Source organism: Triticum dicoccoides, chromosome 6A, assembly GCF_002162155.2.
Source record: "Triticum dicoccoides isolate Atlit2015 ecotype Zavitan chromosome 6A, WEW_v2.0, whole genome shotgun sequence".
Classification (NCBI taxonomy): Eukaryota; Viridiplantae; Streptophyta; class Magnoliopsida; order Poales; family Poaceae; genus Triticum; species Triticum dicoccoides.
Genome location: NC_041390.1, coordinates 13,150,290 through 13,162,509, shown reverse-complemented (window position 1 = coordinate 13,162,509; position 12,220 = coordinate 13,150,290). Strand labels below are relative to the sequence as shown.

Here is a 12,220-nt window from a genome sequence, read left to right as displayed (position 1 = left end):
AGCATGGTGGTCATTAGTTATCGGGTATGCCAATGATGCTAATACGATTCCTATATCGGTGTACAAACAGATGTACATCCGTGTATTTTAGGTTCAACTTGAGTCAATGCAGTGCAAGAGACTTCATGGACATTTTCTCAACTATTTGTATCTTCCATTCGCAAGTTTCTATACCGCAGGTAATTTACTTATCTTAACATTAAGGGAGTCGCCTGGATCCTTTCTTTCTCTTACATGGTTTCTTGGATACCTTTAATGTGATTTTTCCCTCTTTGTTGATCCGTAGAATTATTGGTTGTATTATTTCTGTGTTATAATTTAATTGTATTTATCGGAAAAGTCATCAACCTATTTTGTATTTATCTGTTGCGGATCGGCCTTCCAGATCATATCAATAGTTAATGTCACATTTTTCGCATGCATTTAGTCAATATTTGGGTGCATTTGGTGATTTGTGGAATGCCAATTTTCTGTATGTAGTGAGTCGTCTATTGTCACTTTGTCTGTTAACTTTATCCATCAGGATAGCAGCATTGTTGTGTCAACACTTTATGTGTCATCTGATAAAGTGCTGCAATAACTGAGCATTATGTTTATCCAATTCTTCTTGGTATATAAATGTTATTGTTGCTACATGGTAAGTTTATCTGATATATCGATGTTCTCGTACTTATCTATATTTATTTCTCATTTGTGTTAGCTTGACTTCTTTTAGTGCCTTCCCTCCCTTGTTTGTAGTTTCAATTTACAAATGATGTTGGCAAGCTAACATACTGTGGTGCATTAATTTGATCTTTTGGGAAATTGTAGTCTCATATTTTTCTACCATCTCTTTTAGTCTGTTAACACAATCATGCATTGATATTTGGTTATGTTTTATTATTTATCTTAGAGTTATCCAATCACAACTGAATCAGTGGGCTGTGATTTTTTTTATCCCCTCAGGCCCTCACTGTGAAGGTGCTTTCGGTCGATTTGTTTCAGGACTAGTTTTCTCTCCACAGAAAGGTATCTAGAGAAGGACAACGAACAACACACCCACTAATGTCCATGCTTTCTACTAATATTTTTTGAAGATTATATTCAGTATGCTAACTTTTATTGCATTGATTTCTAATAGTTAGTATTTTGAATTTCAGTGACTAGCTCTTTTGGTTAAGCTATCAAAATAAAATTGTCTCCTCTACCTGCAAATAAAGAAATCCTCTTTTGGTTAAGCTAGGAAACTTCACTACCTCTCCACTGTTTTGTCTCCAAATCAGATGGTTTTAGAGTCAGCTTTGAATGACCATTATACTTGACTGGTTGCACCTGCCACTACAAGAAAATCACACATCGCCTAATATCAAGACGTACCCTGAGTGTCAAAACATGGGTTCACGGCTTATTCCTACGTAAACCAAATATGTGCAGCAGGACACACGATGAGAAAACACAACTCGGCTTACTTCCATATAAGCCGTGTACACTCTGAGAAGATGTTCGGCTTATAGATCATACTCGGCTTACAGCTTAATAAGGCATGAGGACCGTGAAAAAGTACTCGGCTTACAGAACATACACGGCAAGCGTAACTGCCACATGACCTGCGTGCCGTCCACAAACGGATCAGTGACGGTGATGGCTATAAGCCGAGTACCCGATAAATTGCACTCAGCTTACTGTGCACAAACTACATGTAGTGCAAAAAATGATTAGAGTGGTGAGTTGGACTTATAATTACTTGTTGCATTTCTTTTCTTTCCCCCTATTTCTCACCCATTCTGTCTAAGATAGTTTTCATCGCACTTTTGATCCCATTTGATCACTGTTAGAACGAGACGCATGCTTTTGGGTACTATGAGTCTATGACTCAAATTATCATTGTTAATGGCCTTTTTATTGTGAAGCAAGGAATGCGTCTTCATGGATTTTGTGGCATTTTCTTGTTTCCTTATGACTTGTTTATTCGGATTTACTTGCTTTCCTTACCATGTGCAATGTGATACAAGCAGGGCACCACAGGGTGGGTGTTGAATCCTTAGCTGCTTGGCATGGCAAGAAACTGAAATCTGTAGTTGGTCTGCAAACATTGAAGACATGTGAGATTATATATGAAGGTGAGTGCCCTCATTGGCAAAATAAGGCATATGGAGTTTTCTTTGGCTAAACAAATCATTTGCTTCCATAATGTCTTAATCAATGAACATGCCTGGAATTGTTTTCCAAGATTTCCTAACTAGTCGAGGTTTCCAGGAAAACGAAAGCTACTCTATTTTTCTAATACTTGCCGCTGGTGCATGCGGGAATTCCTTCATGGCTGCGGTTACATTCTGTCATTTTGTTGTGTCTATGTTCCCAGCTGATACTATAGCCTTGAACACTGTAGTGCATCTTTATGTTTGTGTTGTCCACTAAAATTTATACCTTCATGAACCGGCACTATCAGGTTTGTTCTACCAGGTTGCAAATAAGGAACAGTCTGTGAAATTATCAGGGTTGATATATCAGGATTTGTTCTGAGAGGGTTGTAAATATCCGATTGCTAATAAGGAAGCATCTGTGAATTTCTTTGACACGGTTGAAGATATCTGTGGGCAATTTAAAGTGAACACGATCTGCCAAGAAATAAAGACAAACAGAGATCATGAGCGCTCAAAGGGAATGTTGCTTGCTTTTTTTTCTAACAGGTATTAACCATATTTGTAATACTCTTTTTTTGAACTTTATAATTTTAATACTATTGATGATGAATGAGAAGTGGAGGTCTTGCTGTTAAACAAAAATATGCTGAGAACTTGAGTCACGGCACAACCAACTGGCCTATATCAGGTTTCCTTTTTCTTGGTCACAATTTCCGATAGCCGACAGCTTACCGGAAATTTGAGTGGGCACGGGGAAAATTTGGTATCGCCGGATTTTTTTAATTTAAACCACAAAAGCAATATCAAATAGGTGTCATATACATACATTATCGGATGCAATCTCTTGGCTTAGCGGTAGGGCGCGAGACCTATCAGCTTCATGTTGCATGTTCGATTTCGAGGTGGTCTGACCACTGGAACAGGAAGCACTTGGTGTTCGCAATCTGTTAAACTAAATACATCTAAACGTTGAACAATTCTAAATTCAGAGTTCATTTGAAAATTTCAGCTGAGAAAAATGGGTGATGATACGCGCCGGTGCGCCGGCCCAAATTTGGGCCGGTCGTACGCGGGCCGTACAATTCTATCTCTGTGAGCCATCGGATTGCTCCACCTCGCTTCGTCCTCCTTCCGCATAGGAGAGACAGAAAACTGCAGCAAGCAATGCCGTACCCCATCAAAAACCGCATGAGCAGCCGAGAGCTTGAAGCACCGCGGGGATTCGCTGCGGCCGTCGCCGCTCGCCGTCGCCGCCGTCACTCGCTGTCGCTGCTTGCCGTCGCTCGCTGTCGCCGCTCGTCGTCGCTGCTCATCGCCACTCGCCATCGTTGCTCGCCGGTTGCAACACCAGCGCCCACTAGTCCGCTCCTCCCTGTGCAGCAATGGCGTGGGCGCCGGCTCCAGCATCCGCCGCAGCACCATTGATGCATATAAAACGTCGTGTGCTTCAACGGCTCGCTGCTGCAGCTTTTTTCTTGCCGGTCTCTAGTTGAAGCTTTTCAAACATATGGTTGAAGCTTTTGTGTCAACGATTGCAGCTTTTTGCATTTCGCTCTGGCCGGTTGAACCTTTTTATATCACCGGTTGAAGCTTCTTTCAAGCCGGTTGAAGCTTTTTTCGTCACCGGTTGCAGCTTCCGCGGTTGCATGGTGGGCGGCCCTCGATTCCCGTCGTCTCCGGTTGAAGCTTTTGACAATGACGGATGTAGCATTATCAATCATCGGTTGCAGCTTTTAAATGTTGCGCAATGACCGACCCACTTTCTCGTCGCCGGTCGTAGCTTTTCTCGTTGCCGGTTGCAACGTCGTCGTCTCTGCTCGTAGCTTTTCTCGTCACCGGTCGTAGCTTTTCTCGTCGCCGGTAGTAGCTTTTCTCGTCGCCGGTTGCAACATCACCGTCTCTGGTCATGGCTTTTCGTCTCCAACACCGGTGGCATCGGATGCGGCGGCGCGGAGGATTTGTTGAGGATGTGGCGTGGGAGGCGGCGGCCTGCTCGCCGGAGGAGAAAAAGGGATCGCCCCCATGCTGACGGGAAGGGGAGGCCGTCGACTCCATGACGGCCTGCGGACGAGATCCGACAGGGGAGGCAAGCCGGCTTGGAGGAACAATGCGGATCTACCCGGAGGCGCTCAGTGAGGCGGCGGGCGAAGGCTGCAGTAGCCATGAATGAGCTGCGATGCTTTTTTTCTTTTCTGAAATAAAGAAGGAGAGAGATGAATGCACGTGCAAGAAAACGACCGGCCGAAGCGTTCGGCCGGTGCGCCGAACGCAAGTGTTGGAATAGCTGAGATTTTTTAATACCGGATTTTCGACCCATCCCCAAAAAATATAAAAAAAACTTGGCCTATATTGAGCAGATGATGCTCTTCATGCCGGCTAGACATGTGAGAATGGTATTGTCGGGACGCGGAGTAATTGATCCCGAGCACACAGGCTCTCGGAATCTGTCTCGCTCGATACGTCGTCGCGATTCGCGTTACCTGACACACGTGACCAAGGCCGGGCCCAGCGGAGGACGTGGCAGAGATAAAGAAAAGGAGGAATCCTCCCGGGCGGTGGGGCAGAACGGGATTTCCGTTCCAGGCCGTGGCCGATTGGCGTCAGAGCCGTGGCTCGAGTCCGCAGCCAATTCCTGATCCGTGGATCAGTGTCCGTTAACGACGTCAATGGGCTGGAGTAAATGAACAAATGGGTAGGTGGATATGGTGGCTCCTTCCTCTCGCACCTGTCGGTCGGGTTCTATCGGGGCGGCTCGGTGGCAATAGCAGCAGTTCTAGGGTTCGAGAATCTCTGCTCCGGCGCGCATGGAGTTCTTGATGCAGCCGTTCAACAGGTGTGAAATCTGCCCGTGTCTGCTCTTTCTGGTCTGCGATTTGGTTTTGCTAAAGTGGGGGATCTAAATCTTGAGCGCTCGCTGTGTGTGTGTGTGTGTGTGTGCGTGCGCGCGCGCGCGTGCAGTAGAACTCCGATTGAAGAGGTGACTGACAGCGATTTACCAATGGAACCGCTGCATCACCCTGTTAGATCGCCACCCGGCGCTGAAGTGGCAGCTGCGAGTGCTTCAAGTGGCGGAGCGCAGATCTGTCCGGTGTCGGCGGTAGGATAAGCAGGGAGTGGAGATAAGCCAGAGGCTTCAGAAAACTCCATGGAGCAGATTGATTCAAAGACGCCTGGGTGTACACGAAGGTATGAACTTCAAAGCATACAAATTATTAGGAACATAAGGAAACCTACTTCAGAATGTATCTCTGTCGTTTGTTGTGCTACGAGGACAGAAGTAAAATTGATAAAATTGTGGGAAAGATATCTGTGGTTGCCATGATTGCATTGTGTGCAAGTGCAGGAGGGGTAGTCTGTGACAGAAATTGGAAACATTAGAATGAGCAAAGTCAGAATGCAGAAATGACATCTGAATATTTGTGTGGGAAAGAGGATGACTGGCAGCGAGTCATTGTTGAAACCGACCATAATTTGTGTGTTTGTATTTCAGAGTCAGGATCGGAGCTGCTGTGCCAAGTCGTGCCCCATGCCCAGGTAGGATCACAACATTGGAGAAATCAGTCCGCGCCTTTGCCGAGGCCCCTGGGGAGAATGTCATTGTACCGAAATTAGGGGTCACTTTTGATACCTGTATTCATGGGAGAAAGGATTTGGAATTCGATGTGGGAAGAGTAGGCTAAATGTCAATCGGACAAAATGCATGCAGGAGATAGGGTGTGGTTGTGCGGTATGCTTCTGTTTGTTGAAACTTTTTACAATATGCATATCTTTTTTAGATTGTCTGCACTTGTTTTGCTGAAAGTTGGTAGTATGAAATGGTTGCAGGCAAAGCCAATAGTGGAGAATACTTCATCCTGCCGGTGTGAACGTCCTGCTCTCTTAACTGAAATTCGGGATGTGGGGGCTGGTAGCGCCTGTCCTTCATTGGCACGGACAAGTGTTCAGCGTCTTGTGGTGATACTTGTTGAGCCGCGACATCACAACTGCCTGAGTCGGACATGATTACAGCCTGTAGATAATGTTGTCAGTGCTTAAGCAATGTAGTATCACATAGCGTGCGGTCCCTATGTCCAGTGATATCAGACATGCAAAATGCTATGCTTGATGTGTACGTAGGCATGCACTAGCAAAAATATTAAGAACAGAATGTATTCTGGACAAAGTAGTTCTGCCTCGAATCTGCATATGCATGCGCTCGTTTTTGCATTGACAGGCTAAAAGGAAACAGATCCGTGTTCTGCTCTAAACAAAGCTTAGGATACTAGGAGTGATCTGTACTTTGCAATTCAGAACAATTCGAGATTTGCACAATTAAAATAAAATACGCATACACAGGATTCAGATCAGATCCACCCTCGCAAAACACAAAAAACAGCGGATATTCATGTGTAGGTCACTTGCGGTGGTGGAGACGCGGAGCACGCAGGAGCGTACCCGGCATAGCGTGAGCAGGGGATCCACTCCGGCGAGATTGCAGGTGCTTCTTCGGGTTGGGGAGGGTGGACAGGGGAGTAACTGAGATACGGCCGCCCGCTGGCTGTGCACGGCAGAGGTAGGTGCAAGTGATTTTGCAGGGCAGTGGTAAGTTTGATCTGCCGTCCGGCTATTCACAGTAACACCCTTAATAATTTTGACTCCCCATATCAACAAAATTAAATTAATACCGGGAACATAATTAATTACTGGCGAACATGCGTGATTACAAGGATTTAATTTAGCACCACAAGGATATCTGACGAACACGGCTGCACTAACCTATTCTCCTACCGACTAAGCAGATAGGCTATCTTGACTAGAACGGCCAACTTAAACACTCCGATCGTGATGTGGCCGCCGCTGCGCCTCCTGTGTTAACCCGAGCGTGCCCGCTCCATGCCTGCTGCTCCGCTCGGCCATTCCGTGCAAGCTCGCCCCCGCGCCTCCACTCCTCCATTGGTTCGCCTGATCTAGCTCTCCGGTGCATGTAAGCTGCGGGCTGATGAGGGGCGGCTACAGAATCTGCAACAATCTGGTCACTCAGCTGAGCACGGTACTCCTCGGTCGACCTCATGTATCCACAGAGGAGCCCTCTCTACAAATCACAACAAATGAGGAAACCAAATGCATTAGAAACTAGAAATCCAACGCACAGGCTGCGAATCTGCGATCAGCACAAATCAATTCTGGCTATAAAACTTACATCCCTATTGACTCACTTGTAGAAGCGACCAGCGTTTAATCCGCTGCGGGCAATCCAAGTGTAAATCCAGGCATGGCAGTCCTTGCATGGAACAAGAGGCAAGATCTCGTCATGGCCTACCGACGAGGAAGATGCAGACATGGCTAGGAAGCGTTGGAGCTGCTGGCAATGGCTGGAGTGAGTTCTGGTGGAGCTGCAGATCTGGGTGAGCGGCCGGCTGGATGAAGGGGATTACGAAGAGGAGGAGTGTGTTCAAGAAGATTGGTAGCTCCAACGGCTGGGTACATTGAATGAAGTAGTGGGCGGCGTTAGTCTAGAACCGCGGCCGAACCGGCTCAATTCCTGAGCGTATTTCTGATCCGCGCCGAGGATTGCTGACGGAGTAACCATAACGCATCCCGACCTGTGGGCCAACGACCATAATAAAAAATCAGAAACCAAAAATTGAGCTGGACCCGCACTGACGCCGTTGAGCATCTCGATATAGCCCTGTGGTACCGATTCCGGGATCCTGTGAGCTCGGGCTAACAATAGTATTTTTCGGTATTGTCGGTTTGTCACTCAACATAGCTATCTTGAGCAGCAAAGAAGGATATACTTAACTCTTGGGCCCGCCTAACATGTTGAACATTCTATCTATCATTAGTTCATTTTTCTAATATCTTTAACGTTCTAAATGTGAAATCTGAACCTGCCGAGATGGGTTAACACACAACCAATGCGTCCAAATTTGGGTTGGGCGCCATAACTTTTAAGTCTTCCCGCGGTGTCCACTGATTTCTCCATCCACATTCTCCAAAAGAAAAGGAAAAATTCACTACTATTAAGTGGCCTAATAAATGCTATGTCGATTAAAGGTCATGGTTTTGAGAAAAGAGATGAGAATCAGACTTAAATATTTTGAAGGGTTTTAATCGGCTAAGAAAAAGACATGACCCGGTAATAGTTAGGATGCGACTAGGGCGTAGGCCACATCATAGGTAGTGCACAAACCCCCTCTGGCCTTCTTCTCACCTCTGAGACTACTCACCCCTATTTCCCCCCTCTTTGCCGACGATGCAAAAAGAGAAACGAGTAAAATTATATAGCTTTGAAGTACTATGGGTTTTAGCCGGCCTAGAGATATACTGGATCTAACAATTACACGACTAGGGCATGTGCCACTCAATAATCTATCTGCCATCCGAGTGTATACGGCATCGCATATGTCCTGTCGTCCACAACAGTCATGACGATGTTCACCGAGAAGGAGGAGAGTCATTCTCTTCCCAGAGATCGCGAGCTCGCCATGCAGCGATTCCGGTATGTCTGTGCTGGTGACGAGCACCATCTGGTGAGTTGGGCGATGAGGTAGCTGATGTAGGCACCTTCCATCTCAAAGCAAGTCTTGATTAGGAGGGTCTGACTACCTCAAGCCCAGCGAGAACGCGGTCCTTCACACACGACTCACCATGGAAGCTGGTGAACACGATTTCGGCAGCCTGGTAGGCCAACACGGTGGCGAGGGAGAACGACGGCGAGAAGATCATCCCGGCGAGGCTCGCGTTTGACGTCATGGATCGTTGTTACATAATGGAAGGTTGGAAACTTGGAACCCGCTGATGAGATCCACGGTTACAAACTGGGTCAAAGCTGCAGGTTCGCCGACGTGCGCCATGCATAATCAAGTTCGAGGTGTGCAAGACGTCGTTGGAGTAGTGCAGGCCGCACGGCAACTAGGAGACCGTGAGGCTCACCACCGAGAAGCTTGGAGTTGGAAGAACAGCCATCGCGAGCTTCATGCTAATGTCGGGCATCCATGGATATTTCGGCCAATGTGCGTGATGTGCAGTATGGACGAGGCCGGGTGCAGCTGGGCGGAGGTCCAGAGCCAAGGGGCTAAATTGGCCGGCTCAAACCACTCTAATCAGGATTAGGGGGTGATTCACAAGGTTTTGGAAAGGCCAGGGGCTAAATTGGCCGGCTCGTGAAACTCCAGGGGGCTAGGTAGACTTGTTTCCTCTTCTCCCCTTTCCGTTACAAGGAAACACATTCCAGAATCCAGATCACAATTCTGCCCGATGGACGCCGGCGGCGAGACTGCGGCCCTCCTCCACCGCCTGGGCCTGCCCCTCCGCCCCCGCCCCACGCCGGTCTCTCTGGCCCCGTACTTGCCTCTCCACCACTTCTCCTCGAAGCTGACAATTTCCCCACTCCACGCGAGCGATGAAGGCGACGACGAGACGACCAATGACCACTGGGTCTGACGCCAATGGACTCTCCAGATCGCATCCCCGCGGAGAGGCTCTCGTTGCAGGTCTGCGCCGACGATGCCACCAATGACCACTGGGGCGTGCTCGGCTGCCGCCATGGGCGCGTCCTCATCATCAACCGGACGCAGTGTGAGCTCGTGGTGTTCGACCCCATCTCTGGCGACCGCTGCATCGTGGCGTTTCCACCGGATTTCGACAATCACGCTTACAACACCAATGGAGCTTTGATCGGCGACGACCAGCTCCGGTCCAGCGCATTTCAGTTGGTCTTGGTAGGCTTTTCTGCCAATGACGGCGCAGGAGTTACTGCAGCCCGCATCTACTCCTCGGAGACCGGCGAGTGGGGAGAACTCATTGCTGCAGCGAGACCATGTGCTGTTGGCCATCTCCCCTGCACACTCATTGGCAAAAGGCTCTACTGGTGGCTCACTGAGCGTGACCATGGTATACTGGAGTTCAATATGGAAAGCAAGAGCCTAGCTGTGATCAGCAAGCCTTCCATTGAGAACATTCACAGCTGCCGGAGCCGGATCATCAGTGGAGAGGATGGCAGTGTTGGACTTGTCGTATTCTCGTACCCTAGCTTGCAAATGTGGGACCGTAAGGTCAGTGATCGGAGTGTCGCGACATGGGTGCTGCGGAAGACAGTTGACATGCGTGGCAAGCTTGCTCTGCCGTCTAGCATGGAGGCAGGGAAATCGACTATTCTGGGGTACACCGAGGATGCGGATGCGGTTATTATATCAGTGCACACATTCCCCTGGGTGCAGAATGGCGACGTTTTTGTCTTCCTAGTTCAACTCGACTTAATGCAGTGCAAGAAACTACATGGAAGCTTTATGGAAAATTCCTATCACCCTTACGCAAATTTCTATGCCGGTAATTGCTTATCCTTACATTACATTAGTGGCCAGAATGCACATGTTTTTTAGCCTTAAAATGTTTACGAACAACTTTGTTGTTCTTTTCCTCTTTAGTTAATCGATAAATGAATAGCATGTTGTTTTTGTGTTATATTTTCTCCATATTTGCCCTGAAAGATAGAAAATTTGACTAACTTGTGCGAATGTTCACATACTTTCTATGGCTATATGATTACCAGGCCCAACAGCACTCAAACTTCTTGGTCGTCTACACAGTGATCGGGATGCTGCTGTACCACAAGCGTAATGGCCGGTCCATCATGGCACCAGTCAAGCTACCTAGGTTCGAGTCTCCCCAATTACTTTATATGCAACGCTGAGAGGCGGCTCTTCCCCCCTTGGTCGCATTTGTTGCAATAGTTATCATGTCTCATGTTTGTTTTGTTCTTGGCCTTTGGAGCCTTGTGTTGTGAAAGTTGTGACTTTCTGTTAAACTGGCCGTGTGTGTACTTTGTGTTGAGGGTATGTGTTTGAACTCAGGTTGGGAGTGTCCTGTTTGTAACATTTACTGTAAACTTGTCACATTATCTTATGATAGTGGAACTAGAGTTGTATGGATAGAATAATGAATTTACTGTATGAAAGATAGCAAACTATTTTAATTAATCTCTTCTACCATATCATTTTGCTCAAAAATTCACATACATTATATAAATAGAAATTGTTTTGTTTAAAGATACCGTGTAGTTAAAAAGCACATCCATGGTTAAAGCTAAATATAGAATGCTTTAAGGGGGACACCATTGCTTCTGTCTACCTTCTTTTTATTGTACTCATAAATATGACATAACATGTTGCTGGCTTACCTGAACCAAGTCTTTTATGCTACACTAGGAGTCTAGCTGTAATTAGTAATACAATTCATATGGCTAAGTTGAAAAATAGTCATAAAGAAGAATCAGATGATGTGCCGTACATTAGGTTATGTCAGGGTAATAAGTTTGGTGATCTTCAAAGATTCAGTCATAAGTTCCTTCAGATTACACAGGGAGGTTAGGATGTCAGAATACCCACAGGTTAGGAAGGCAGAGAGATCCGTGCCGGATATGCTACAGTACTAGTGTGCCGGATATGCTACGGGACACAGTTTGCCAGTTGGCCCCTCCTGAAGGTTCAAATAGAAGATCTTAATTCTGATCCTTGATGATACTCAGGAATCTGCTTATTCTTGAACACCCGGAAAAATGAGATTCTATTTGAAAAGGGTGTTGTTTTTATTTAGGATCATGTCACACACTAGCCAGTGTTAAGGTGGTTTTGTTGAGCCTATAGTTGGAAAAACTGAGTGTGTCTTTCTTGTTATTTTTTTCTCGCTGAAATGCCCTTTTAGCTAATATTGCTGGATCTCGCAGAAATCTTGATGTTCCAGTAGCTCAGTTGTGCATTAATTTTTTTTTTCTTTGGAAAAGGAGGATGCCTTTTTTTCCCAGCGTCCTGCTATGCATATGATCCTTTATGTACTATTCTTGTAGAAACACAGCACATCGAACAGTTCTTGGGGTGAAACAAAAAATACAGCACAACACTGGATCCTCCATCGTACATGGATTGTATCACAAAATGTTGTATGTGCACCGCAAAATTTTCGATGGCAAGACTGCCAAATTTGGTTAGGGAGGATACTGGCCTCCTGCTAGAGGCGTGGGAGTAGTCTCCTGAGCTGTCGTGGTGCAGGTTGTCCTGCATGCTGTTTTTTCTCTCTTTTTTCTCTTTTCCTTGCTTTCTGCAGCAATTGTGAAGTTC

General features: G+C 46.5%; 1 long non-coding RNA gene across 1 annotated transcript; it reads left to right on the top strand.

Moving 5' to 3' along the window:
- Nucleotides 1-5,092: 5,092 nt before the first annotated feature.
- LOC119316230 lies at nucleotides 5,093-6,241 on the top strand. Its single transcript, XR_005152830.1, has 3 exons — nucleotides 5,093-5,309; nucleotides 5,614-5,850; nucleotides 5,949-6,241. It is a non-coding gene; the product is annotated as an uncharacterized LOC119316230 (long non-coding RNA).
- The last annotated feature ends 5,979 nt before the right edge of the window (nucleotides 6,242-12,220 follow it).